The sequence below is a fragment of the Giraffa tippelskirchi genome, chromosome 14 (assembly GCF_054371585.1).
Source record: "Giraffa tippelskirchi isolate mGirTip1 chromosome 14, T2T-mGirTip1v1.2.pri, whole genome shotgun sequence".
Lineage (NCBI taxonomy): Eukaryota > Metazoa > Chordata > Mammalia > Artiodactyla > Giraffidae > Giraffa > Giraffa tippelskirchi.
The window spans coordinates 19,949,424-19,975,779 of record NC_137288.1 but is presented as its reverse complement, the minus strand read 5'-3'; the positions used below and the strand labels follow the sequence as shown (position 1 = coordinate 19,975,779).

The 26,356-nt window shown below is 38.8% G+C and overlaps 1 long non-coding RNA gene across 1 annotated transcript in view; it reads left to right on the top strand.

Moving 5' to 3' along the window:
* The window catches only part of LOC145534454 (uncharacterized), a 72,008-nt gene extending 47,326 nt beyond the window's left edge, over positions 1-24,682 (top strand). Inside the window, exon 3 of the long non-coding RNA XR_014074638.1 lies at positions 24,581-24,682. This is a non-coding gene — a long non-coding RNA (uncharacterized LOC145534454). The remainder of the gene's footprint in view (positions 1-24,580) is intronic.
* Positions 24,683-26,356: the final 1,674 nt, after the last annotated feature.

Genomic DNA, 26,356 nt, shown 5'->3' with positions numbered 1-26,356 from the left:
TTGATTTGTCTCTCATCTCCTCCTTGTAGAATGATACCTTAAAATTTGGGTGCACATAGGTAACCTCACATTATGTAACAGTAAATTATGTCATCAAGCAAAAATCTAACCCAAACCCCAGAAGGGCTTCACCTTCTCAAATTCTCAAAGGTAAATACTTAGTCAGACATCTTCTTTAGGTAAATTCCCACCTCTATAAGGGCTATGCTCTTGCCTTAGAAAAAAATCTTTTCTCTTTTTCTTCAAAATAAGTTTAAGAACTAAATCCCATGACTACCTCTATCGGCAAAGGAATCCAGGTAAGTGCATGCATAAGCCTCCCAACATTTACCCTAAAATGAAGCCAAGCGAGAAGGAGGTCTTAGCTGGATTTTGTGGGGTCAACACTTTGGCAAACTTTTTGTTCAGTCACTAAGTCGTGTTCAACTCTTTGACCCCCATGGACTGTAGCACACCAGACTGCCCTGTACCAGAGTTTGCTCAGATTTATGCCCATGAGTGGGTAAAGCTCTGTAACCATCTCATCCTCTGCTGCCCCCTTTTACTTTTGCCTTCAATCTTTCCCAGCATCAGGGTCTTCTTCAAATCAACAGGGAACACTGTAAATAATGGCATTTATGCAATTATCTGTTCATAGGCAAAATGTAAGATTAAAGTCACTCATCATGTCATTAAAAAGCATTCCAGATTAATTTAAAGGATCACAGAACAAAAATATAAAGATATAGGTAGTCATACTGAGTGAATAAGTCAGGCAGAGAAAGACAAATATCATATGATATCACTTATTTATAGAATCTTAAAAAAGGGGTACAAATGAATTTATTTACAAAACAGAAATAAAGTCACAAATGTAGAAAACAAACTTACGGTCACCAGGGAATAAGGGAGGAGGGAGGGATAAATTCGGAGTTTGGAGTTGATATATACACACTACTACATTTTTATATAAAATAGATCACTAATAAGGATGTACTCTAAAGCACAGGGAGATACCCAATACGCTGTGATGACCTATATGGGAAAAGGATCTTAAAATAGAGTGGATGTGTATGTATATATATATATATATATATGTATATATATATATATATATATATAACTGATTCAGTTTTCTATACCCCTGAAACTAATACCACATTGTTAATCAACTATACTCCAATTAAAAATTTAAAAGATAATAATAATATCACTTAAAATGGGTCAAAATTATTCTATAGGCATATCCATGCTCACATAACCTGTAAATACTATGATCTTCAGTTTTTGTGACAAACAGAAATATTAACAATTATGAGATAAAAACAAAGGCATCTTTCCAACTGTCCTACTTTGTATGATGATTTCTGAAGTATGCTAAAAAGTTTTTTAAAAAGGATAAGCAATGCTGCTGAAGCTACTCATTCTCTTCAAATCTTAAGCGAAGTAGAACTGGTTTAACTGAACACAGTTGCACATAATAGTTGGTTACAGTCACTTAAAATATCCGCTGGGAATGCCCAGTGCTTATTTTAACATGGAGCACTTTGGTTAATAGAAGGCTGCCGCATCCTTCCCCCTTCATGTTTTTAACCTTTAAGGAAGTGCCACGTGGTTGAGGCTGTTGTGCTGCAGAGCTGGTCCTGTGGTCCCACCTGACGAGTGATCACCAGCATCATTTGGTGTGGAAAATTCCTCCCACACCAGGACCACACGCCCTCTGTGACTCACAGGAATAAAACACCCCTGCCAAGTAAAATGCCAAAGTCTATATACCAAAAGCTATATTATACTGGGTACTACAGCAGTGAGCAAAACAGACAAGGCGTCACAGAGTGTATATTCCACTGGTAGGGAAGACAATGAAAATGTATGAGGAAACAACACAAGACTTAGACACTGAAAAGTGCTAAGCAGGAAAGCAGAACAGGGGAAATGATGGTGTTAGTGACTGCATCCCTGTGAGAGCCTGAGAAATGCAACCAGCCAAGCCATAACCTGAGGTAACAATTGGGTGTTGTTTTCAGAAACTAAGCTTTGGGCTATTTGTTATGCAGCAGTAGCTACCTAGCACACACATTCCTTTAGAGGACTTGCATATTCCAACTGCACTTTCCAGTTGAAATGCAGCATGGTTTCCCTTTTTCTTCAACCTGTTTCTCCAAATTACTGTGCTTTAGTAAGATGGGAGCACAAAACATAACAGATTTTCTTAAATACATAGTTTCATCTGTGTGAGGAGATGATAGATAGGTAGATCTCTATAGTGCTGTTGTTCACTCACTCAGCTGTGTCCGACTCTTTGAGACCAACTTTTGTCTGACTCTCTGCTTGGACTGTAGCATGCCAGGCTTCCCTGACCTTCACTATCTCCCAGAGTTTGCTCAAACTCATGTCCATTGAGTTGGTGATGCCATCCAACCATGTCATCCTCTGTTGTGCCCTTCTCCTCCTGCCTTCAGTATTTCCAGCATGAGGGTCTTTTTCAATGAGTCTGAATACATGTATGTTTTTTATTCTCCAGATTTTCTCTTCTAAATTAAAAGTTATATCAATTGAATTTGGGCTTTTTTCAATAGCCTTGCTTATTTCTCCCCAAAGTTAATTCACTTGAATTTTACAACATTATATCTCCTCCATGCATAATTCCAAATCTAGTAGTGTTTTCTGTGCATCAGGCTGAAAATACACTCTTTCCTTGTTGAAGCAGTAGACCAAATCTGGTGACATATTTTCCTTTCTTCTGGAATGGTCTGAACACCGTCTCATTTCATACTTATCATATTATGTCTTCATTGTGTTTACTGCCCTTATTTTTATTCCTTCTCAAATTTTACACATTTAAAAAATATTGTCATGACTTGTTGACTGCCTTTACCATGGGAGCCTCAAGGAGATCCAATCAATCCATCCTAAAGGAGGTCAATCCTGGGTGTTCATTGGAAGGACTGATGTTGAAGCTGAAACTCCAATACTTTGGCCACCTCATGCAAAGAGTTGACTCATTGGAAAAGACCCTAACGCTGGGTAGGATTGGGGGCAGGAGGAGAAGGGGACGACAGAGGATGAGATGGTTGGATGGCATCACCGACTCGATGAACATGGGTTTGGGTAGACTCTGGGAGTTGGTGATGGACAGAGAGGCCTGGCGTGCTGCAATTCATGGGGTCGCAAAGAGTCGGACACGACTGAGCAACTGAACTGAACTGAATGTAACACAGCCAGCTATCTTCCATTTCCCAGGAAGTTGGCTCTACTACCCTTTACCATGAACCCTAAAATTCATTGTCTCTTTTTCTAATGTTGCAAGTAACACAAAACTTCAAGAAATGCTAAATTAAAAAGGCCTGTGCCCCCTTCTTGTCTTTCGTTTGTTTTGGCTGCACCACCTGGCACGCGAGATGGTACTCTCTGACCAGGGATTGAACCCGCACCCCCACAGTGCGAGCATGGAGTTTTAACCACTGGACCACCTGGGAAGTGCCAGAAGGGTGTATGTTTAATCTATTCTATTTTGTGTAGACCAGATCAAACTACGGTGAAATCTCTTTTGTTGTTGTTTAGTCGCTAAGTCATGTCAGACTTTTGCGACCCCATGGACTATAGTCCACCAGGTCCTTCTGTCCATGGGATTTCCCAGGAAAGAATACTGGACTGGATTGTTATTTCCTCCTCCAGGGGATCTTTCTCACCCAGGGATGGAACCTGCGTCTCCTGCATTACAGGCATATTCTTTACCACTGAGCCACCTGGGAAGCCTCTAAATTCCCCGAAAAACTGCATAACAAAATTGAATATTTCAGTATGAGATGAGACTCATCACTGCCAGTTGTCTCAGAATCATTTCACCATCATTAGTCTTTTAGTCCTTAACAATTTTTTTCCTTTCCAATTGATGCTTCTTCTAGATTGATTGCTTCCACCTAGACTTTTTCTATTTTCTTTTTATGAAGAGTTATTTAAAAGTAAGTCTTATGATGGCATTAATATCATAGACATCAAAAATAATGTCCAGAATTTATTGACCTGTTTTGTGGTTTGAACCACACTAAATGATGACAACTAGAAATAGTCTTTTTTAAGTGGATTTACATTTTGTATTCACATATCTCTCAATACCTCTGTCCTCCTGGAGTCCCCTCTTTGAAAGCTAGTTTCTTGCACCATACCTGCCTACAAAGACTGAAGGTGACATTTAAGACAGAGAAAGCCTCCAAGACCCACATGAGCATAACTAAAGGAAATTGACTTTCAGGCGCTGAGAGAGGCTGTGCGGAGGGAACTGAAAGCAAGGTGCTTGAACTCTCTAAGAATAATAAGCGCGGCACAAAATGAGCACCTCTGAGTCTGCTCAGTCAAACCTCCCTGTACTATCAGCCAATTGTGGAAATGACCGAGTTCATTAACATCTCTGATGTTCAGTTGCCTCATCTATAAGTAAATCTGTGATGTGTATACATTACTATTATAGATTCAAAACAATTCTCTGAACATTTATTGATTCCCTGAAAACTTCCAAAACTTTACATATGTTTAAAAGAGACATACGGAACTGAACAAATAAAAGTCATAAAATAGAAATACATAAAATGATGGGAATGAAGGAGAAAACAGTCTTAGGAACCAAAGAGGACAACAAAATCAGTTTAATTTTGCTTTCCCAAGAAGATAAAACTGAAACATGATTTTGGGTAGATTTCATTCAAAAAAGAAACATGACAGCAGGACTGTGTGTGATACATACATATGAGTATACATATGTGTATATGTATACATACATATGCAGCATACTAAGTAGATATATGGTATTCAATGTTAAAAAAAAGTATGGCATAAAATCTTAAGAGACACTAACTACTCTTCTGGGTAGTGTCCATCTGCAATTTTGCTGAAGATAAGACAATTTTCTCCATGTGGCTATTCCTTAAAATAATCTTTGATAAGAGACAAGGACACAGCTGTCCACGGCAGCTCAATTAAGGCACTATTGTTGAGGCACCAAGCCAGTGTAGCCCAGACATGAGGTTTTAGCTGTATGTAGGAAAAGAGTTTAGGGGACCTGTGTTATAGAGTGGGCTTCCCAGGTGATGATAGTGGTAAAGACTCTGCTTGTCAATGCAGGAGACATGAGAGATGCAAGTTTGATCTCTGGGTCAGGAAGACGTACTGGGAGGGGAAAATGGCATCCCACTCCAGTATCCTTGCCTGAAAAATTCCACGGACAAGAGGATCCTGGTGGGCTACAGTCCATGAGGTCACAAAGAGTTGGACATGACTGAAAGACTGAATACACACACACACACACACACACACACACACACACACACATGCATGTCATAGAGTAATGGCCCATGATGTGTCCGCATCTCTTTGACTCTGTTCTGCCAACAGAGCTTCACTTTCTTTTCAGTTTCCATCCCAGTGAGCTGAGCAGCAAGAACAATTTCCTACTCCTGCATCTCTTACCAGTAAATGATTCATTTATACCACTCATTTTCTTCATAACAGTAGAAACCTTATTTTTTTTCATTTTCTTATAAATGTTTAAACAATCAACTATAAGATTATGGAATTCCATATTTAAGACAAATAGTAAAACTTTGTGATTACAATCCTTGACAATTTGGGGAATCAATAGTTTATATTAATACACCTGTTAACACCAAAACATGAGCAGATATGTGAAACTGACATAGAGGTGGACAGGCGGGTACTAGAGTCTGCCGGTGAGGGAGTCGGTGTATGTAAGCAGTTTCTAACAGTCTCGCAGTTCCTGATGCAAAGACCTAGCAAGTTTATTTGTTAGTGACCTTCTTCCCCTGACACCCCATGCCAAAGGGAACCCTTTTTGACACCATAATACAGAGGCAATTTCTTGATCCCCACCCCCGAATTTTGGAGGAGTAGACAGAATTAAGGACTTCCCAGGTGGCTCAGTAGTAAAGAATCCACTTTCCAATGCAAGAGATGTGGAGACATGGGTTCGATCCCTGAGTGGGGAAGATCCCCTGAAAGAGGAAATGGCAACCCACTCCAATATTCTTGCCTGAAAAATCCCATTGTAGAGGATGGGCCTTGGTCCATGGGGTCACAAAGAGTTGAACACTACTGAGTGAGTGAGCATGCAGAGAGAATTAAAGGGAGAAACAAAAGCAAGCCCTTTCTTCCCAGAGGAAATAGAGAAAGATGTCTTTCTTTCAATCCCTGATAGGCTTAATGAAGGCACATTTGAATTGTATTCTCTCACTTAACTAACTTACTCTATGTATATAGAAGTCATCTGAACATATTTCCTTGGAGGCTACTTGACAGCTTGTTCAAATGGTGACATTTTTCTGACCTTGGCTTTTATTTTTTCCATTTTAGAATCACTTGGGAGATACCAAAAGACATTTTAATTTGGGCTATAAGTGTTCTCATTCTGTCACACTCCTGACACATGGCAGATGCACTGCTGAATGACCTAGCTTTTGGTTCAGTCTTTTCAAGAAGAAAAAGTAAAAACTCTTACATTCACAGCTAATCTGTCAATAAGAGAGAAGTCACATTATATTTTTTAAAGGATATTTTCAAGCAGGAAAGGTAACTTTTATTTTTTTCATATGAAATATTTTCTCAGTGAGAAATAGCTCTTTAAACTAGTTTAATATATGGTATACTAAAAATGTCATGAAGATATTATTAAGGTTAAAATCAAACAAAGCTTGGATTTCAAACTACTATTATCTTCTGGAAATTTTTATTTAGTAGCTTCCATAAAAATTATCCTCTGTATAATTTAAATTGTTTGAATTATTATGGATGGTGCTAACTACTGAATTTACGAGATTGGGTAAAATTGCTGAGCAGTTGAATCTAGTTTTTAGAGTTATTGCAATATGAGAGAATAGTACCTTGACAGCCTTAGCATTTTTTCAATACAAGTAAATTTGGAGAAAGAATTCATGTGACTTGGGGACTCGGTCTGGGTGGTTTTGAAGTGGATCTTGCAGGTTGGGTTACTGCTGGAAATGGGCAGAATTTATTACGTGCTAGCAAGGAAAAGAATGGTGTCCTGAAGGGTATCTTGATGAGACCCTCTTAGCCTCCAATGTTTTAATATACTTCACACATGTGTGCTTAGACCTTGCTGTTGTTCAGTTGCTCAGTCGTGTTCGACTCTTTGTGACCCCATGGACTGTAGCATGCTAGTCTTCCCTGTCCTTCACCATCTCCCGGAGCTTGCTCAAACTCATGTCCATTGAGTCGGTGATGCCATCCAGCCATCTCATCCTCTGTCGTCCCCTTCTCCTCCTGCCCTCAGTCTTTCCCAGCATCAGAGTCTTTTCCAATGAGTCGGCACTTTGCATCAGGTGGTCAAAGTATTGGAGTTTCAGCTTCAGCATCACTCCTTCCAATGAATATTCAGGGTTGATTTCCTTTAGAATTGACTGGTTTGATCTCCTTGCAGTCCAAGGGACTCTCAAGAGTCTTCTCCAGTACCACACTTTGAAAGCATCAATTCTTTGACTCTCGGCCTTCTTTACGGTCCAACTCTCACATCTGTCCATGACTACTGGAAAAAACATAGCTTTGACTATAGTTAAATTAGAGTTAATATTTTGAGCTAAAGTTCAAAGTCAAAGTGTCATCTAGTAGATTTTTTATATTATACTTGGGTGGTTTTTAGACCTTTGCATGTTAAATGTGAGTGAGGGTCACTGAATTTACTACTTTAATAAACAGTAACAATTTTTTTACCAACAATATTGATCTTCATGTATACATATTCATAGCATGTAACTGCTGTATCTAATATTGTTTTCACAATATTAGAGTCTGCTTCTTTAAATCTACTCTGTGCAATGTTTGCTTTGACGATATTCATGCATCTCCTCTTTGCCTCTTTTTCCCTTTCTGTCTCTGTAGCCAACTACACTTCCGTTTATATTGACATCTATCTTTGGGCATACTGAATAGCAGTACTGAAAATGTGTGCCTTCTGTTAAGATATTTGGTCAACTGGGTAATTATTATTTTTTTTTTTTACCAACTTTAACCAAAGTGTACAACTTTTGTTTATACGGCCAGAGAACAAAACTAGAAAGCAAGAAGCAGAAATTGTCCAGCTAATTGCTCTTTTACGAGCATATGTTTTCTAACACTTTAACTAATTTCAAGGCTACAGATAAACATATGTACACATCTCTGTGTGTGAGAAATGGGCTCTTTCCCCAAGCATAAGAGTGTTCACACTAGTTCATCAGATGATCAAAAGTTTCCTTTGAGAAAAGGAATCTACTGAAAAGAAATGATAGAAATAAACCTATTTACAAAAGAGAAACAGACTCACAGACTTAGAGAACTAACTTATCGTTGCCAGGAGGGAAGAATTTGGAGAAGGGATAGCTAGGGAGTTTTGGATGGACATGTGCACACTGCTATATTGAAAATGAATGACTCCCAAGGACCTGCTGTAGAGCATCAGGAACTCTGCTCAATGTTATGTGCAGCCTGGATGGGAGGGAGGTTTGGGGGAGAATGGATATATGTGTAAGTATGGCTAAGTCCCTTCACTGTTCACTTGAAACTATCACAACATTATTAATCAGATATACCGCAATACAGAATAAAAAAAAATTTTAAAGACTATACAAAAGCACTAATGAGGAAACAGGCAGATCTCCTTTGAGCATGTAAATTATAGGCTACTTTCTACCTGTTTAGATTACCCAGTTGACCAAATATCTTAACAGAAGGCACACATTTTCAGTACTGCTATTCAGTATGCCCAAAGATAGATGTCAATATAAACGGAAGTGTAGTTGGCTACAGAGACAGAAAGGGAAAAAGAGGCAAAGAGGAGATGCATGAATATCGTCAAAGCAAACATTGCACAGAGTAGATTTAAAGAAGCAAGGAAGACCTTATTCGTGGTTACTGCAATAGAGAAGAGAGAACTCAGTCTGAGCTCAAATTTACTGAAAAAGGAAAGGGCTGGAGAATTTTTAAGAGCTAGGATTGGAAGGTGGGACTCTTAGGCCATCTGTGTTTCCTGCCCAAAGGCAAAGCAAACTTTCCCGTCACTCCATCACAGAAGATAGGTTTATAAGTTAGCAAGTGATGCCTGTTAGAGCAGACATGCCCCATCCCACGGAGACTGAGATGGAGGTGGGGTCTTCCTTCCTGAGGATTACACCTCCTGGAGTGGATCCCAGGTCACTGTGACAGGCATTCCCTGGGTCTTGAAACTGCCAAAAGATTTTCTTTAATAGATTTATATCTCAAAGAGGCAGAGAAAATTTAAAAGTTATCTAAAGTAAACACTCTCGGGAAAGGGAGGTCTGGGTCTTAGAATAAAGAAAGTGACGGTGAAAATGTGAGCCACTCAGTCGTGTCTGACTTTTTCTGACCCCATGGACTGTAGCCCACCAGGCTCCTCTGTCCGTGGGATGTCCCAGGTAAGAATACTGGAGTGGGTTGTCATTTCCTTCTCCAGAAGAAACTTGCCTAGTGAAGCTGAAAAAAACATAGAGGCTTGGGTGTTGATGGAGAGATGGGAAGTTAAGTATGGGTGTGTTGGTGGGGAAGGGGTGGGAGACTGTGTATATACTTGTTCCAGGACAAACTGAGTATCACATCAACCTACTTCTCAAATTTTGTCCATGTTGTCAATGGAGCTGGAAATACCCCAGGTTATAAGAATAGCTGATGCAAAAGCATTTATGACAGTTATTCCTTTATTTTCATATTTTTCCTTAATTGGTAGTCACGCTCCTTGAATTTGTCTTCAAAGACTATCCTATAATATCTTTTCCAGAGGTAATGTAGTTAAAGATTTTATTTCTTGGCATTAATGGACAAAGTTGCATAAAATTTATGAGATAGTGTGTTAGAAATATCTTTAAAAAGCATTTGTAGGAAAATAACATTATAAATTATCTAACAAATATATACAAAACAAATTATTTCATGGATAATAAGACATTATTTTGATTTAAGCTATGATCTCACCAGTTCTAACATCCTAAATGGTATGAGGTTTAACGAATATTTCCATAGTAAATTTCCAAAGAAAACCCTGGATTCAAGATTCATGTGGTATTATTGGTTCATTTACAAATCAAACACATATAAAGAAGTCATGATTTTCTTTCATTACCTGAAAATATATGACCTTGTAAAAATTATTCATAGTCCAATTACAATCCCTATCAAACAAGTAAATGAAAATATACAATGTAATTACTACAGGTACTACTGAAGATTGTAAAACCAATGTCTAAGCATAGAGAGTAGAGGCATGCACCAAACATGTATAATTTTATCTAATCCTCATTAAAAAATACAGTAGGTTACTTTTAAGTGCCATGTCATAGCATGAAATAATGATACATGTTAGTCAGTGAGAAAACATAACTTGTAAAAATCATGCCACATAAATGATAATGCCAGTGGGGTAATTACAATCATTTATATCACTTTCAGGAAAATGAGTCATTTATACAAACACATTTACAAATGTAATTCATCTAATGAACACACAGATTGTATAATTTCCTTGTGCTGTTTTCAAAGAGACAAAGTATGATTAATTAACAGGAGCCTAAGATACTAAGAAGTCCCTCCATACAGAACAAAAATATGCATTCTTTATAGCAATAAATACTTTAATATGATTTTATTGATTTGTCTCTTTTCAATGAAATTGATACAAAGACAGGTTATTTCATTTGAAAATTATGAAATTAAAAACACTAATGGATGACAGTAAGCTAATGCATTTGGTTAGAATACACAAAGCATTTTTTACTGTAAATTGAATTTTACAAAACAACTGAATTTTACCTGATAAATTCTACAACAAGATCTTTAAGAAACTTATAAATACCAAATGTATTGTTTCTTCAAGTTTATATGGCACATATTAGTTTATACAATCCCACTTAACTGTGGAAATAGCCATAATAAAATCTCATTGAAATGTGATTCTACTCCTCTTGTGAAATGACTAAGTGAAAATGAAAATGAAACCAAATGAAAGTTAAAACAAAAAGTTAACAACTCACAGTTTGCCCAAGTCAGTTAGGAAATGAAAGACAATCTTTCAAAACCAAGGTTAAAAGAAAGATTTATTTCATTTTATTTTATTGCATTTTTAAAGTGGAGCAGCTTCTATGCTAGAGCTAAAGTATAGAAAAATAAAGTAGGTGTGGAAGTATGTTTAATGATCAAAGTTACACAACAAAAATGAAAACTTGAAGGATGGCATAACATTAGAATAATAATCTGGTGAAAATGTTACCAGTTTTCTTAGCTTTAAAGTAAAGGTAATAGCAGTTTGAAATAATTAAGTAAATTAATATAAGTAAAAGGGTAAAAACAATGACCATCATATTAAATTATTATCCATTATTCTTAACATCATCATTATATTTATTAACAGTTATAACCTAAACAGTATTGTTAATAGAGTTGAATAAATTATAAAAACAAATGTAGCTTATCAGTGTCTACATAGCTCTAAAATACAGGCAGTAATTAATTTACTTAAATACGTATGTGTTATTGGACCCCAGCCCTGGACATGAGCTCCACTTGGTGACCTGCAAAAAGGAGCAAACAAACCACAAAACAATCATCCAGCAAAACATCAAGTCAACCGCACCACTGTCTCACATGAAGATAAATCTTTCTGTGGCAACAAATTTTCCATTTGGATGAGAAAGGTGCAAAATCATAACACTTTTTCTCCTGCTTTCCAATAACTTCTAAACTGCGATCCACACTTAGAAGTCCTACCTTGAGTGGCCACCCCAGCAAACATCCTCGCACAATGATCTAAACCCCTGTAAATGTATCTCCCTCCGGTTCAGACTGGAAGCACTGTTCATCGACAACCGTGCCATGACTATCCCCTCAACTAAATCGCACGTTCCTAAAAAGGCAAAGATGACTGTATTTCCTTATATCCCTCATAACACCTGTTTTCACATGTTTGATATTGTAATACAGATACAAATTAATTGGAGCTTCCCAGGTGGTACTAGTGGTAAAGAATTCACTTGCCAGTGCAGGAGACACAAGAGAGGAGGGTTCAATCCCTGGGTGGGGAAGGTCCCCTGGAGAGGGAAATGGCACCACACTCCAGTATTCTTGCTTGGAAAACTCCATGAACAGAGGAGCCTGGTAGGCTGCAGTCCATGGGGCTGCAAAGAGCCAGACACAACTGAGCGACTGAGCACACATATACAAATCAATTAATAAAAGTAAATCAATAGTTAACGAAGAGCAATAGTTATAGGTACATTAAAATTTGTTCCAATTTATGCTCTATTTTTATAAGAAGGGGAGGAGGAGTATGATATTTGGATGCTAGAGCCAATCAGTAGGTTAAGTTGATATCAATTCTAGGTAAGAAAAGGACATACACAAAGTAAGCAATGCAGGTGAAGGTACACAGAGAAGCAGAGATAAAGGCCCTACATCAACAGTGCGCCTCACGGAAAACTCCTCTCCAAACCTTGACCTTTGAATTCAGAGGATTTTAAGCAGCAGATATATGTGAATCTGTGGCTGAAAGAGGAACAAAGATATTTTAAAATAAAAACATCTCAAAAGACAGGCACAAGTAAAATGAGTCATTCAATAGGGTATTTTTCCCCACTAAGTGTGTAAAAGACAAGACGCTGTTATGTCACACTTCAGGATCAGGAATGAAATCACTCAGAGCCAGAAATGAAACCCCTCTTCACCACCCATGCCACAGCAGCATCCTTTTGCTCCCTTCAAAACCATTTTGGAAGCCCCTTCTCTCCTATTCTGAATCCTTGTTTAGATGGGTCTGTTCTTACTCCCCAAGTCCCAAGGCTGAGCTCAATCACTTCAGTGATTGGATCAGCAGTTGGCAAGTGATACCTTATAGATCAAAGAGAATTTTATAAGGGAATTTTGCAACTGCTGTTTAGAAAGAGATGCTTTCTTGATTCTCTATTGCTAAATGAGAAGGCGGTAAGATGGGAACAGCCAGTGGCCGATTTTCCATCACTCTGAAGGAACCTGTCTGAGAATAAAATGCAGTTCTTATGAGAGTGAGAGAAGGAAGGAGGAGGGGGAGGAAGGAGAGGGAAGGAGGGGGAGGAAGGACGAGGGGAGGAGGGGGAGGAAGGAGAGGGGAGGAGGGGGAGGTAGGAGAGGGGAGGAGGGGGAGGAAGGAGAGGGGAGGAGGGGGAGGAAGGAGAGGGGAGGAGGGGGAGGAAGGAGAGGGGAGGAGGGGGAGGAAGGGAGCGTGGGAGAGTGGGCGAGTAGCTGAGAGAGAAAAGACAGGAGAGAGATACGTAGATGGATAGATAGGTGATGGATGATACATAGATGACAGAGGATAGATAACAGATGACAGATGTGTGTGTGTATGTGTGCTCGGACATGTCCAACTCTTTGTGACCCACCCATGGACTGTAGACCACCAGGCTCCTCTCTCCATGGGGTTTTCTAGGCAAGAATACCAGAGTGGGCTGCTGTTTCCTACACCAGGAGATCTTCCTGATCCAGGGATCCAACCCAATTCGCTTGTGTCGCCTGCATTGGCAGGCAGATTCATTAGCACTAGTCCTACCTGGGAAGCCCAGAGTATAGATAGATAGATAATAGATGGTAGGTAGACAGATAGATAGATAAGTGACAGATAGATACTAAATTTTCATAACATTGTACATTGCATCTCCTTGTTCAGGTCTTATTAAGTCAACCTTATCTTTGTATTGCTTGGTTTCATGAGTCAGTCTATCCTGTTTGAGCAAGACTGGCCATCATTTGCAATTGAAAGGTCTTGGCTTTTATCGCACGGCTCTATGTAAATACGTGTGCTAGTCTTTTTATTAATGTACAAAGGAGTCAAAATTAATCTCACAAGAAGGGCACAATTTGAAAAGCTTAAATGGGAAATCATTTATTTTAATTCTTCACAGATTATTGGAAATGTTCTCTGCCTTAGAGGTTAAATACACTTCAATCATACTATCTGCCCTTTACAAGATTGATATCTACAAAATAACGCCTTCAAAAATATGTCGCATTGATCCATTTAATGAGAAATGTTGGTCAAGAGGCTACTGTGTTGAGGCTTCACTAATACAAGTACACTGACAGTCAAGTATTCATATGTCTTTTACCCTTACATATTTTATAGTTTGGTAGATGGAACAAAATCATGTAAAGTAAAGTAGATGAATAAAATCATGATATGTGTTCATGAAAACTACAACTATGTTTAAGATATTAGGATTTAATCTAATCATGAAACTTAGGAAAACTTGATTTGTCCTGATGGGTACATTTAAGTGAAGTGAAGTCCCTCAGTCATGTACGACTGTCTGTGGCCCCATGGACTGTAGCTCACCAGGCTCCTCTGTTCATGGGATTTTTCCAGGCAAGAATACTGGAGTGGGTTGCCATTTCCTTCTCCAAGGATCTTCCTGACTTGGGGATCAAACCCAGGTCTCCCACGCTGAAGGCAGACTCTTAACCATCTAAGCCACCAGGGAAGCTCAGAATATGAGGACTCAATTTAATCATGAAAATCAGGAAAACTTGACTTTTCCTGATGGGTACATTTAAGAGATAATTATAACTGATCTAAAGAAAGAAACAGTGCAACATTCTCTCCGAGGACATAAAACTGTCAAAATATAAATATTCAATGCAACAACCAAAGCGTTAAGGATACAAAGTTAAAACACTTCACTTAGCCATTGGTAAATATGCTCTACAGCAAAATCTATATGCTTACAAGGCATCTATGTTTATTTTCTTTACTTTTCTCAGCCTCATTGACCATGGTCAATATAAATAACTGAACTTATTTACATTAAAGCTTTTTCACTAAGAAATCAAAACCTTTCTTAACAATGTTTCAAAAAGGATGGGTTGAGATAATTTGTTCAAAAATATGTTCTAGATTCAGAAAGAAAGCAAACTAAGATTCCCTATTAATTCCCCAACTCTTAGAATCTATAGATTATATACACACATATGCACACGCTTTTAAACACATTACTTTACACCTAGAATATATTGTATAAATCTTATCAAGGAGGATTATACATAAAAGAGGAAAGAATGATGTTTATGGATTTCAAGCTTGAGCAAGAAATAAGTTCTCATTATAAAGGCTGCTGCTGTTGCTGCTAAGTTGCTTCAGTCGTGTCTGACTCGGTGCGACCCCATAGACGCCAGCCCACCAGGTGCCCCATTCACTGGGATTCTCCTGGAAAGAACACTGGAGTGGGTAGCCATTTCCTTCTCCAATGCATGAAAGTGAAAAGTGAAAGTGAAGTCGCTCAGTTGTATCTGACTCTTCGCGACCCCCATGGACGGCAGCCTAGCAGGCTCCTCTGTCCATAGGATTTTCCAGGCAAGAGTACTGGAGTGGGGTGCCATTGCCTTCTCCGTATAAAGGCTGAGATTTTATTAATCACAATGTAACCAAACCTATCATAGTATCATGTACCTATGGCTGAAATAATCCTAGTTTGAGTGTCAAAAGTATAGGCAAATTTGGAATTTATGGAATTAAACATAATGTGGAAAATATGAAAAGAAATTAATTGAAAATTATATATGTTAGATCTGATAGACAGAGTGCCCGATGAACTATGGACAGAGGTTCGTGACATTGTACAGGAGACAGGGATCAAGACAATCTCCATGCAAAAGAAATGCAAAAAAGCGAAATGGCTGTCTGAGGAGGCCTTACAGATAGCTGGGAAGAGAAGAGAAGCGAAAAGCAAAGGAGAAAAGGAAAGATATTCCTATCTGAATGCAGAGTTCTAAAGAATAGCAAGGAGAGATAAGAAAGCCTTCCTCAGCGATCAGTGCAAAGAAATAGAGGAAAACAACAGATTGGGATAGACTAGAGATCTCTTCAAGAAAATTAGAGATACCAAAGGAACATTTCATGCAAAGATAGGCTCGATAAAGGACAGAAATGGTATGGACCTAACAGAAGCAGAAGATATTAAGAAAAGGTGGCAAGAATACACAGAAGAACTGTACAAAAAAGATCTTCACGACCCAGATAATCACGATGGTGTGATCACTCACCTAGAGCCAGATATCCTGGAATGTGAAGTCAAGTGGGCCTTAGAAAGCATCACTACAAACAAAGCTAGTGGAGGTGATGGAATTCCAGTTGAGCTATTTCAAATCTTCAAGGATGATGCTGTGAAAGTGCTGCACTCAATATGCCAGCAAATCTGGAAAACTCAGCAGTGGCCACAGGACTGGAAAATGTCAGTTTTCATTCTAGTCCCAAAGAAAGGCAATGCCAAAGAATGCTCAAACTACCGCACAATTGCACTCATCTCACACACTAGTAAAGTAATGCTCAAAATTCTCCAAGCCAGGCTTCAGCAATATGTGAACTGTGAACTTCCAGATGTTCAAGCTGGCTTTAGAAAAGGCAGAGGAACCAGAGATCAAATTGCCAATATCCACCGGATCATTGAAAAAGCAAGAGAGTTCCAGAAAAACATCTATTTCTGTTTTATTGACTATGCCAAAGCCTTTGACTGTGTGGATCACAATAAACTGTGGAAAATTCTGAAAGAGATGGGAATACCAGACCATCTGACCTGTCTCTTGAGAAACCTGTATGCAGGTCAGGAAGCAACAGTTAGAACTGGACATGGAACAACAGACTGGTTCCAAATAGGAAAAGGGGTATGTCAAGGCTGCATATTGTCACCCTGCTTATTTAACTTATATACAGAGTACATCATGAGAAACGCTGGGCTGGAAGAAACACAAGCTGGAATCAAGATTGCCAGGAGAAATCTCAATAACCTCAGATATGCAGATGACACCACCCTTATGGCAGAAAGTGAAGAGGAACTAAAAAGCTTCTTGATGAAAGTGAAAGAGGAGAGTGAAAAAGTTGGCTTAAAGCTCAACATTCAGAAAACTAAGATCATGGCATCTGGTCCCATCACTTCATGGGAAATAGATGGCAAAACAGTGGAAACAGTGGCTGATTTTATTTTGGGGGGCTCCAAAATCACTGCAGATGGTGATTGCAACCATGAAATTAAAAGACGCTTACTCCTTGGAAGGAAGGTTATGGCCAACCTAGATAGCATATTTAAAAGCAGAGACATTACTTTGCCAACAAAAGTCCATCTAGTCAAGGCTATGGTTTTTCCAGTGGTCATGTATGGATATGAGAGTTGGACGGTGAAGAAAGCTGAGCACCTAAGAATTGATGCTTTTGAACTGTGGTATTGGAGAAGACTCTTGAGAGTCCCTTGGACTGCAAGGAGATCCAACCAGTCCATCCTAAAGGAGATCAGTCCTGGATGTTCATTGGAAGGTCTGATGTTGAAGCTGAAACTCCAATACTTTGGCTACCTCATGCGAAGAGTTGACTCATTGGAAAAGACCCTGATGCTGGGAAGGATTAGGGGCAGGAGGAGAAAGGGACGACAGAGGATGAGATGGTTGGATGGCATCACTGACTCGATGGACATGGGTTTGGGTAGACTCCGGGAGTTGGTGATGGACAGAGAGGCCTGGCATGCTGCGATTCATGGGGTCACAAAGAGTCGGACACGACTGAGCGACTGATCTGAAAGGAACTGAAGCATTAAATGGAGAGCAGCTCGGGAACTCCCCTGGTGGTCAGTGGTTAAGCCTCCTCCTTCCAAGGCAGGGAGTGTGGTTTCCATCCCTGGTCAGGGAGCTAAGATCACACATACCTTGGGGCCAATAAGCCAAAACATAAAACAGGAACAACATTGTCACAAATTGAATGAAGACTTTAAAAATGGTCCACGTTCAAAAAAAATTCTTTTTAAAGTAGAATGTACCTCACTTTAATGAGGTATGTTTGCATTGTGGAGTGAATGTTTGCACAATGTGGAGAATGTGAGGTTGGAAGAAAGAGACTCCTAAGAAAGCTGATAAGAGATAGGAAATTTGAGTAAGAACCACCTGGATTTCTGTCCTGCTAAGAATTACATGTCAGAGGTGATTTTCTCTAGTAGTTTAGACTTTGAGAAAAGGTAAGACATTTATCTCACAATGTGGATTTCCAAAACACCTGCAAAGGGACCATCATTTAAGAAGGGATATTAGTCACTCAGTTCTGTCATGGACTGTAGCCTGCCAGGCTCCTCTGTCCATGGGGTTCTCCAGACAAGAATACTGGAGTGGGCAGCCTTGTCTTCTCCGGGGGATCTTCCCAATCCAAGGGTAAACTCTGGGTCTTCTGCATTTAAGGCAGATTCTTTAACATCTGAGTCACCAGGGAAACTCTAAAGAAGGGATGAAGGGAGGTATAACATTGAGAGGGAGCATTTAAGAGTAGAGAACTCAGAATATGGCAGGGAGGAATCAGTGAGGCAGCAGGCGTGGCCTCAGTGCATATTCATGGTCAGTCAAGTTGTAAGTGATACAAGTATGATTGAACAAGCAGGAAGCAAGTCTGTGCAGTCAGGGGGACTGAACCCTGACAAGTTAGACATGGAAGTTTTGCCCGATCCATCAGTTATCTTCAGGAAACATCCAAGCTGAAGCCCATGCTTCTGATGAAGGAAAACAGCACTCCAGATGAAGCACAAGCACAAAACGCTTTAGGGGTGGAGGAAAATTAGGTGATCAATGTGCAATTTTCAAGGATGCAGCCACTCTATTTTAACTTGGGAGGGAGCTATAACTGGACATCAATATACTTTTCAGGACAGAAACCACCGACTATGGAGTAGCCAATAATCCTTGAAGAAATTGTGAGGATGACAATTCCAGCATGTAAAGAATTACAGCCAGGCCATCCTTTTAAAAGCTATATTCACCTCTGAGTCTAGATCAATCTCACAAGGCAATTGCCTGTCTGGAGATATTTCTTATACAATAGCATGGTAATGTAGTAATCAATCAAAAATGCATAACTGCTGACAGCCCAACACCTGTGTTTTTGAGGTCTGCATTCACAATCAGTGGCACACGGCACAATAAAGACATCTTGAGGGGATTGCTCTTAACTCTTCAATTGCTTTACCTATATCTATGCTACTAGTCACAGAGTATGGGATATGGAAATGCCTGCAAGCTATGGTATGGGGAATAAATATGGAAGGCATTAAACATTCAACTCTATGTCATTTTATGTTTTGAATCTTATATGAATATAGTTTGAGATTTACTCGAAACTCATCATGAATTTTTCAAAACTGAGTAACTTACATAGACTTGTGCCATGGAAATATTTGAATAATATCAGATGACAATTAAAAGAAAGTTTTTGTGCATATCTAAGTCTCATCTTAACAGTTAAAAATCAAGTCCAATTCTTTCTTACAGAAAAAGGATTGAGACTGTCAAAATACAAAAGCAACATTAGAATGAAATAAAACAACTTCCACTAGACATAATCAGGAAAAAAAAAAGACAATATAAATGTAATAATTAGGATATGACTTTTCATGGGTGACAGCATTTCTAAATTGCAGCCAAATCTAATTTTGGGCACTTTCAAATCTCTGCTCTAGATTGTCTGTATGAAGCAGACAAAAATATTGGTGATTTGATAGAATTAAATATGAGCTAAGCTGGTTTCTGAGAGTGTCAGAATTTACACAGATACTCTATGAAATGACAAATACCTCTGAATATTGATAATGTTGACTTAAATCTTCCCATTACAGCAAGCAATCACTGTGCTTAAGTAAAACATTTTTGTAAACATACATCTCCCCATTAGTAACAGGGAGCCTGACCCCATGTATTCAGTGAAAGAGTAATTGTGAGAGAGAGAAAGATACAGAGAAAGAGAAATTCCAAGTGGAACCTGGAGTCTACACATCCATCCAGCTACAGAGAACCTGTAATAGTTAAGGGCTAACGTATTTGGATTCCCCAAGCTTGTTGACTCTGCCTGGGTCTGACTGCCCCTGAAACTAGGAAGAAAGAAGGAAGATGAATTTGGGTTTTTAGGACAGAATGACATCAGCCACCAGTAATTATTCCAAAACATTATCTTCAGCGCTAAATAATCAAGTAAGAATTTTAAATTATGTTCTATTGGAAGACAACCAGGATCGGGTAATAGAAGCATCTATTAGTAAAATGAGTCAAAATGTCCTTTCTCCCTATAGTAAATATTATTATTCCATTTACTAGATGAGGAATCAGAGGCTCGAATTGTTAATGCAGCATTCTGAAAATCAAAGAGTAAACAGCAGAATTTCATTCAAACGAAGACCTTCTTAACTCCTGACTTTCCTGATGACAGATAGATAGAAATCATTAGATAGATATGCCTCTCACACACACATGTCTGTGGGTGATAAAATTAAACCTGAAATGAACTATCTTTGGATCAAATAATCAATTTCTTTTCATTCTTTCTGTTAACAGAATTAGCACTTGGAATCAGGAAAAAGATCTAATTAAACCAGGAAAAGAACTAGTGATAAACAAGGCACCATAGAAGCTTTGCCAATATGAATTTTGTGTTTGCTTTCAGTACAAAAAGAGAAAAAAATGTAAAAAGAAGAAACCTTTCTGCCCTCTCTTATTTCTCCCAGTAAAGACTGACCCCATTCTTTAAAAAGAGAAATTCAATTTTGCATTTTAAAAATGTCTCAGAAAGGCTGTCACTGAAGGGTGATTAAACTTATCTAAAAGTGTCACGTCAGGCTCTCTGACTTCAGGCCCCTGGTGGCTCAGAATCTGCCTGCAGTGCGAGAGAGCAGGGTTCGATCCCTGGGTGGGGAAGATCCTCTGCAGAAGGAAATGGCAACCCGCTCCAGTATTCTTGCCTGGGAAATCCCATGGACAGAGGAAGCTGACGGGCTACAGTCCAGAAAGTCGCAAAAAAAAAAAAAAGAAAAAACAACAAACAACAACAGCGTGAGAAGCCGCACAAGCGAGGAGACGGAGCAGTTTGCTGGTGCTACGGAAGGTCCGCACCTTCTAACTTCACCTGGCGGGAGGCTTGGCACATTTTGTGAGCGGCTGTTTCAACGGACCAAGAAGAGCGCTGTGGGCAGCTGATGGGTTCGTCCAGGAGTGCGCCACACCTGTGTCCTGGGCATCCTGAATCTTGGCAGGCTCCTCCTGCCCCTCCCTGGAAATTTCAGGGCCACCAAAAGCATCACTCCATCTCACTGTTATTGTGAAGGTTGAGATCCTTGTGGTTCTAGCGAGTCCTGCTGCATGAATAATCTTCCTGCCCTGCGTTACTGCCGAGAGGTTAAGATAGTCATGAGAATAAAAATATTACTGTGGGATAGGAACAGATACTTAAAAAAAAAATTGGGGGCGCACCACACAGCATATGGGATCTTAGTTACCCAACCAGGGATCAAACCTGGGTCTCTTGCATTGGAAGAATGGAGTTTTAACTACTAGACCATCAGGAAAGTGTGGATAATTATATATATATATATATATATATTTTAAATAAATTTATTTATTTTAGTTGGGGGCTAATTACTTTACAATATTGTAATAGTTTTTGCCATACATTGACATGAATCAGCCATGGGTTTACATGTGTTCCCCTTCCTGGACCCCCCACCCACCTCCCTCCCCATCCCATCCTTCTGGATCATCCCATTGCCCCGGCCCTGAGCCCTTGTCACATGCATCGAACATGGAATGGTGTTCTGTTTCACATATGATAATATACATGTTTCAATGCTATTCTCCCAGAACGTCCCACCCTCACCTTCTCCCTCAGAGTCAGAGCAGCTTATTGGCTTATATGTCTTCACTGAAAAACTGAAAACCTTAGAGAGCATCATGTAAAATCTTGAAAATGGAAAGTAAATGTAATGAGGTAATTAGTAATAAAATTAATATGCAAAAATCAATACTAAACATGAAACAGCCATTTAAAATATAATTAAATTACAAATCCCACTTACAACAGTAAAGAAAATCAAGATTGTCTTACAAAATGAAAAAATAAAAAACCCACAAAACTACCACATTAGCTAAATTTACTGAGCACTCATCACCAGGAAATAGTCTATATCAAAACAACTTACACAAATAAAATTTTAAAACCTTTTGTTTGAATCAAAATAAAGATGTAAATAAATTTTAAAGCATAGCTTGCTCTTGGAGCTGATGAAATGAAACTAACAATTATCTCCTAATTGTGCTTAACATTTAATAGGATAACAATTTAACTAAACAGGGTTTGTTTGTTTTGTTGTTGTTGTTCATTTTTCTTTTTCTTGAGGGTATCAAATTAATTCGCTTTTCTGGAAGAAAGAACAAATGAGGATAGACAGAAAAAGTTCAAGAAGTTTTCAGTAACAGAGAAACTTTTTTTTCTACCATGTTTTATTTTTAAAAGGTAGGGTAACTTTAAAAAGGGCTTCCCTGTTGGCTCAGCAGTAAAGAGTTCGCCTGCAATGCAGGTTCAATCCCTGGGTGGGGAAAATCCCTGGAGAAGGAAATGGTAACCCACTCCAGTATTCTTACCTGGGAAGTCCCATGGACAGAGGAGCTGGCTGGGGCTACAGTCAGTGGAGTCACAAAAGAGTTGGACAGGATCAGACAACAGTCAATGACTTTTAAAAGCTGATAAGTGTGGAGGGATAAAAAATAGTGGATGGGGAGGGAGGTGGGAGGGGGGTTCAGGATGGAGAACACATGTACACCCATGGCAGATTCATGTCAATGTATGGCAAAACCAATACAATATTGTAAAGTAAAAATAAAATAAAATAAAATAAAAACAAATAATAAAATTTAAAAAAAATTTAAAAAAAAAGTGGATCATAGCAGCATAGATGAAATGAGAGCTATGTGGGAATTATTCCATTTATTTATCGCTGTAATACACTCCACCTCCAAAGTTCCAGTAACAAATTTGCAACTGGGGCAGGGCTCCGAGGGGCAGCTGCCTTCTCTCTGCTCCTTCTGGTGTCCTGGGGATGTGACTAGCCTGGTGGCTGGAGCCACCTAAACATGTCCCTACTCAGTGCCTGGCCTCGGACTGGGAAGACTCACACTGCTGGGGGCTGGAACACCTGAGTGCCCTCACATATTTCTCTCTCTTTGCCTGTGATCTCACCACTTACCTTCTCTACTGATGGGTGTAGGATGGTTGGCTTGGAGTTCATGACTTCCAAGGTACATTAGCCCAGGAAGAAGCTATATATTGTATATATTGTATATTGCGACTGAGCCTCAGAAGTCACCCAGCATCACTCCTGCCATATTTTACCAGCCACGTTGGATACACAGGTGTTCCCAGTTTGGAGGGAAGGGAACACAGACCCATCTCTCAATGGAGGACAGTCACTGCCATGTAGAAAGAAGATATTACAGAATGGGATTATATTGGTTTTGTTACCATTGAAACATAAAGTCTGTCACAGACATGTGTGACCAATTTGATAGTTTGAGATCAGTGTAGAAGAAAGGTATACCATAACCAGTGTGTCTAGCTACAGAAAAAAAAAGAAGAAGCTCCTTGTTCACAAATAAGTATAAAGATTCACAGCAAAATAATGTTCACATCAAATGGCTAAAATTAAACAAAAGGAAATCTTCAACATACAAGAAGTAACTTAGATAAATTTATTTCTAGTTCTGAAGTGCCCATGACTTTCCTAAGAAGACATGAAATCCATAAAAAGATAAAATTGTCTCCATATCAATTAAATCTTATATAAAGAAAGTTAAAATAGCTAAAACAAAATGAAACAAGACACTGAGAGAGGTTTTAAAAACAAGTAAGACAAAGGGTTTATATCCTTACTTTACAAAAAAGTTCACAAAAAGATAAAAGAAAATATACAAAGTAAAAAATTTTGTAAAGGATACAAGCAATTATTTCACGGAAGATAGAAAAAAAATGGAAATCACCAGAAAATATAGGGAAAATACTGAAAACCATTCATAATCTAAGAAATGCATATCAAAATCAAAGACTGCATTTTGCTACAAAGACGTTCTTAAGTGTATCCACATAGTTTTTAAAGAGCAGAAGTAATTTCAGGGTGGTTGTATAAGACCAAACCTTTTCTTTCTTGCTCTTTTGCCCAGGTGGAGTATTATTTCACAATGAAAGGACACTGAATATTGCCACATTTGATATGTGAATTGAAGGCTATTTAGATACTAGGGGAGCAAGTCACGAATATTTAAATGAAAATTCTAGTTTGCATAATCTGAGAATAAAATTTGGGTGCTATAGAAAATGTTCAGATGAATAGAAAATTCAGGCAGTATCAATCTCAAGACTTCAGTTTTAGTCCCTGTAACAATGGAAAGCACAGAGAAGAATAAAGCTGAGTTTGTTCAAGAGACTAAAATGCTATGATAGCAAATGTAGATTACCAATAAGAGAAGTTGAGGTTGAAAACATCTTGTTTCATTGTTAACTCTGAGCAGCTGGTATTGAAGAGCTTCTTTTGTTATTTATTTCCGTAATGTGTACATCCTTAGATTTAAATAACAAAAATAGATGGTTATGATGACAAATAGATATCATTAGACAGATAAATATGCCCCTCCCACATGCATGCCTGTGGGTGATAAAATTAAACCTGAAATGAACTATCTTTGAATCAAATAATCAATTTCTTTTCATTCTTTCTGTTAACAGAATTAGCAGTTGGAATCAGGAAAAAGAGCTAATGAAACCAGGAAAAGATCTAGTGATAAACAAGGCATCATAGAAGCTTTGCCAAAAAAAAAAAAAGAAGAAGCTTTGCCAATACGAATTTTGTGTTTCCTTTCAGTTCAAAAAGAGAAAAAAAAAATGGAAAAAGAAGAAAATTATTCTTTCTGCCCTCTCTTATTTTGCCCAGTAAAGACTGACCCCATTCTTTAAGAAGAGAAATTCAATTTTGCATTTTAAAAATGTCTTAGAAAGGCTGCCATTTAAGGACGATTAAACTTATCTAAAAGTGTCACACCAGGCTCACTGGCTTCAGCCCCCAGGTGGCTCAGACAGTAAAGAATCTGCCTGCACTGCGGGAGAGCAGGGTTCAATTCCTGGGTCAGGAAAATCCCCTGGAGAAGGGAATGGCTAACCACTCCAATATTCTAGCCTGGAGAATCCCACAGACAGAGGAGCCTGACGGACTAAAATCCATGGGGTTGCAAAGGGTGATTGCAGCCATGAAATTAAAAGACGCTTACTCCTTGGAAGGAAGGTTATGACCAACCTATATAGCATATTTAAAAGCAGAGACATTACTTTGCCAACAAAAGTCCATCTAGTCAAGGCTATGGTTTTTCCACTGGTCATGTATGGATGTGAGAGTTGGACGATGAAGAAAGCTGAGCGCCGAAGAATTCAGGCTTTTGAACTGTGGTGTTGGAGAAGACTCTTGAGAGTCCCTTGAACTGCAAGGAGATCCAACCAGTCCATCCTCAAGGAGATCAGTCCTGGGTGTTCATTGGAAGGACTGATGTTGAAGCTGAAACTCCAATACTTTGGCCACCTCATGCAAAGAGTTGACTCATTGGAAAAGACCCTGAGGCTGGGAAAGATTGGGGGCAGGATGAGAAGGGGACGAGAGAGGATAAGATGGTTGGATGGCATCACCGACTCGATGGACATGGGTTTGGGTAAAGTCTGGGAGTTGGTGGTGGACAGGGAGGCCTGCCGTGCTGTGATTCATGGGGTCGCAAAGAGTCAGACACGACTGAGCGAATGAACCGAACTGAACTGAACCACTCCAGTATTCTAGCCTGGAGAATCCCATGGACAGAGGAGCCTGACGGACTAAAATCCATGGGGTTGCAAAGAGTCAGACATGAGTTAGCAACTAATGTTTCCTTGTAAAAAGTAAAACTGTCTACTTCTAAGACATTTTTTCTTGCAAAGGGTCAACTCTTGAGCATCTCTATTATATCTTAATTTCTAATGCATTTCTTTTTTGTCATTTACTTCATTTCTTATGAGCATATTCTGTATCTTTTGCGTCTTTCCCTGACTTCTTCATTTAGATGTTTGCATAATAATTTTTAAACTTGAGTGATTATTTATTTAACATATACACCTAAAACTCTAAATTTCCACAGTATCTTCTTGAACTACATCACTGAAGTTTTGATTGGTAACATTTCTGTTACCTTTCAGTGCTATCTTGTGGAAGAAAGGTTTGAGCTCCTTGTCTTGTAAGTAAGCAGGTAAATGTTAGCTGTGGCACTTATTCAGCCCAATTCAGCGAAAACACAGAAATCCAGGTCTTAGCTAATGCTCATCTATTAAGATGCCTTAATGTAATTCCAGAGGAAATGCCTTCTGTCAAATGCTGACTCCCCAGAAGCCTTCAAAAACATGTTAATCAAGAAAAGCTGAGCTTATTAGATTTGTTGCAGTAAGAGAGAACACTACTTGACAGAATCCAAATAGTGTCTCATATTGAGG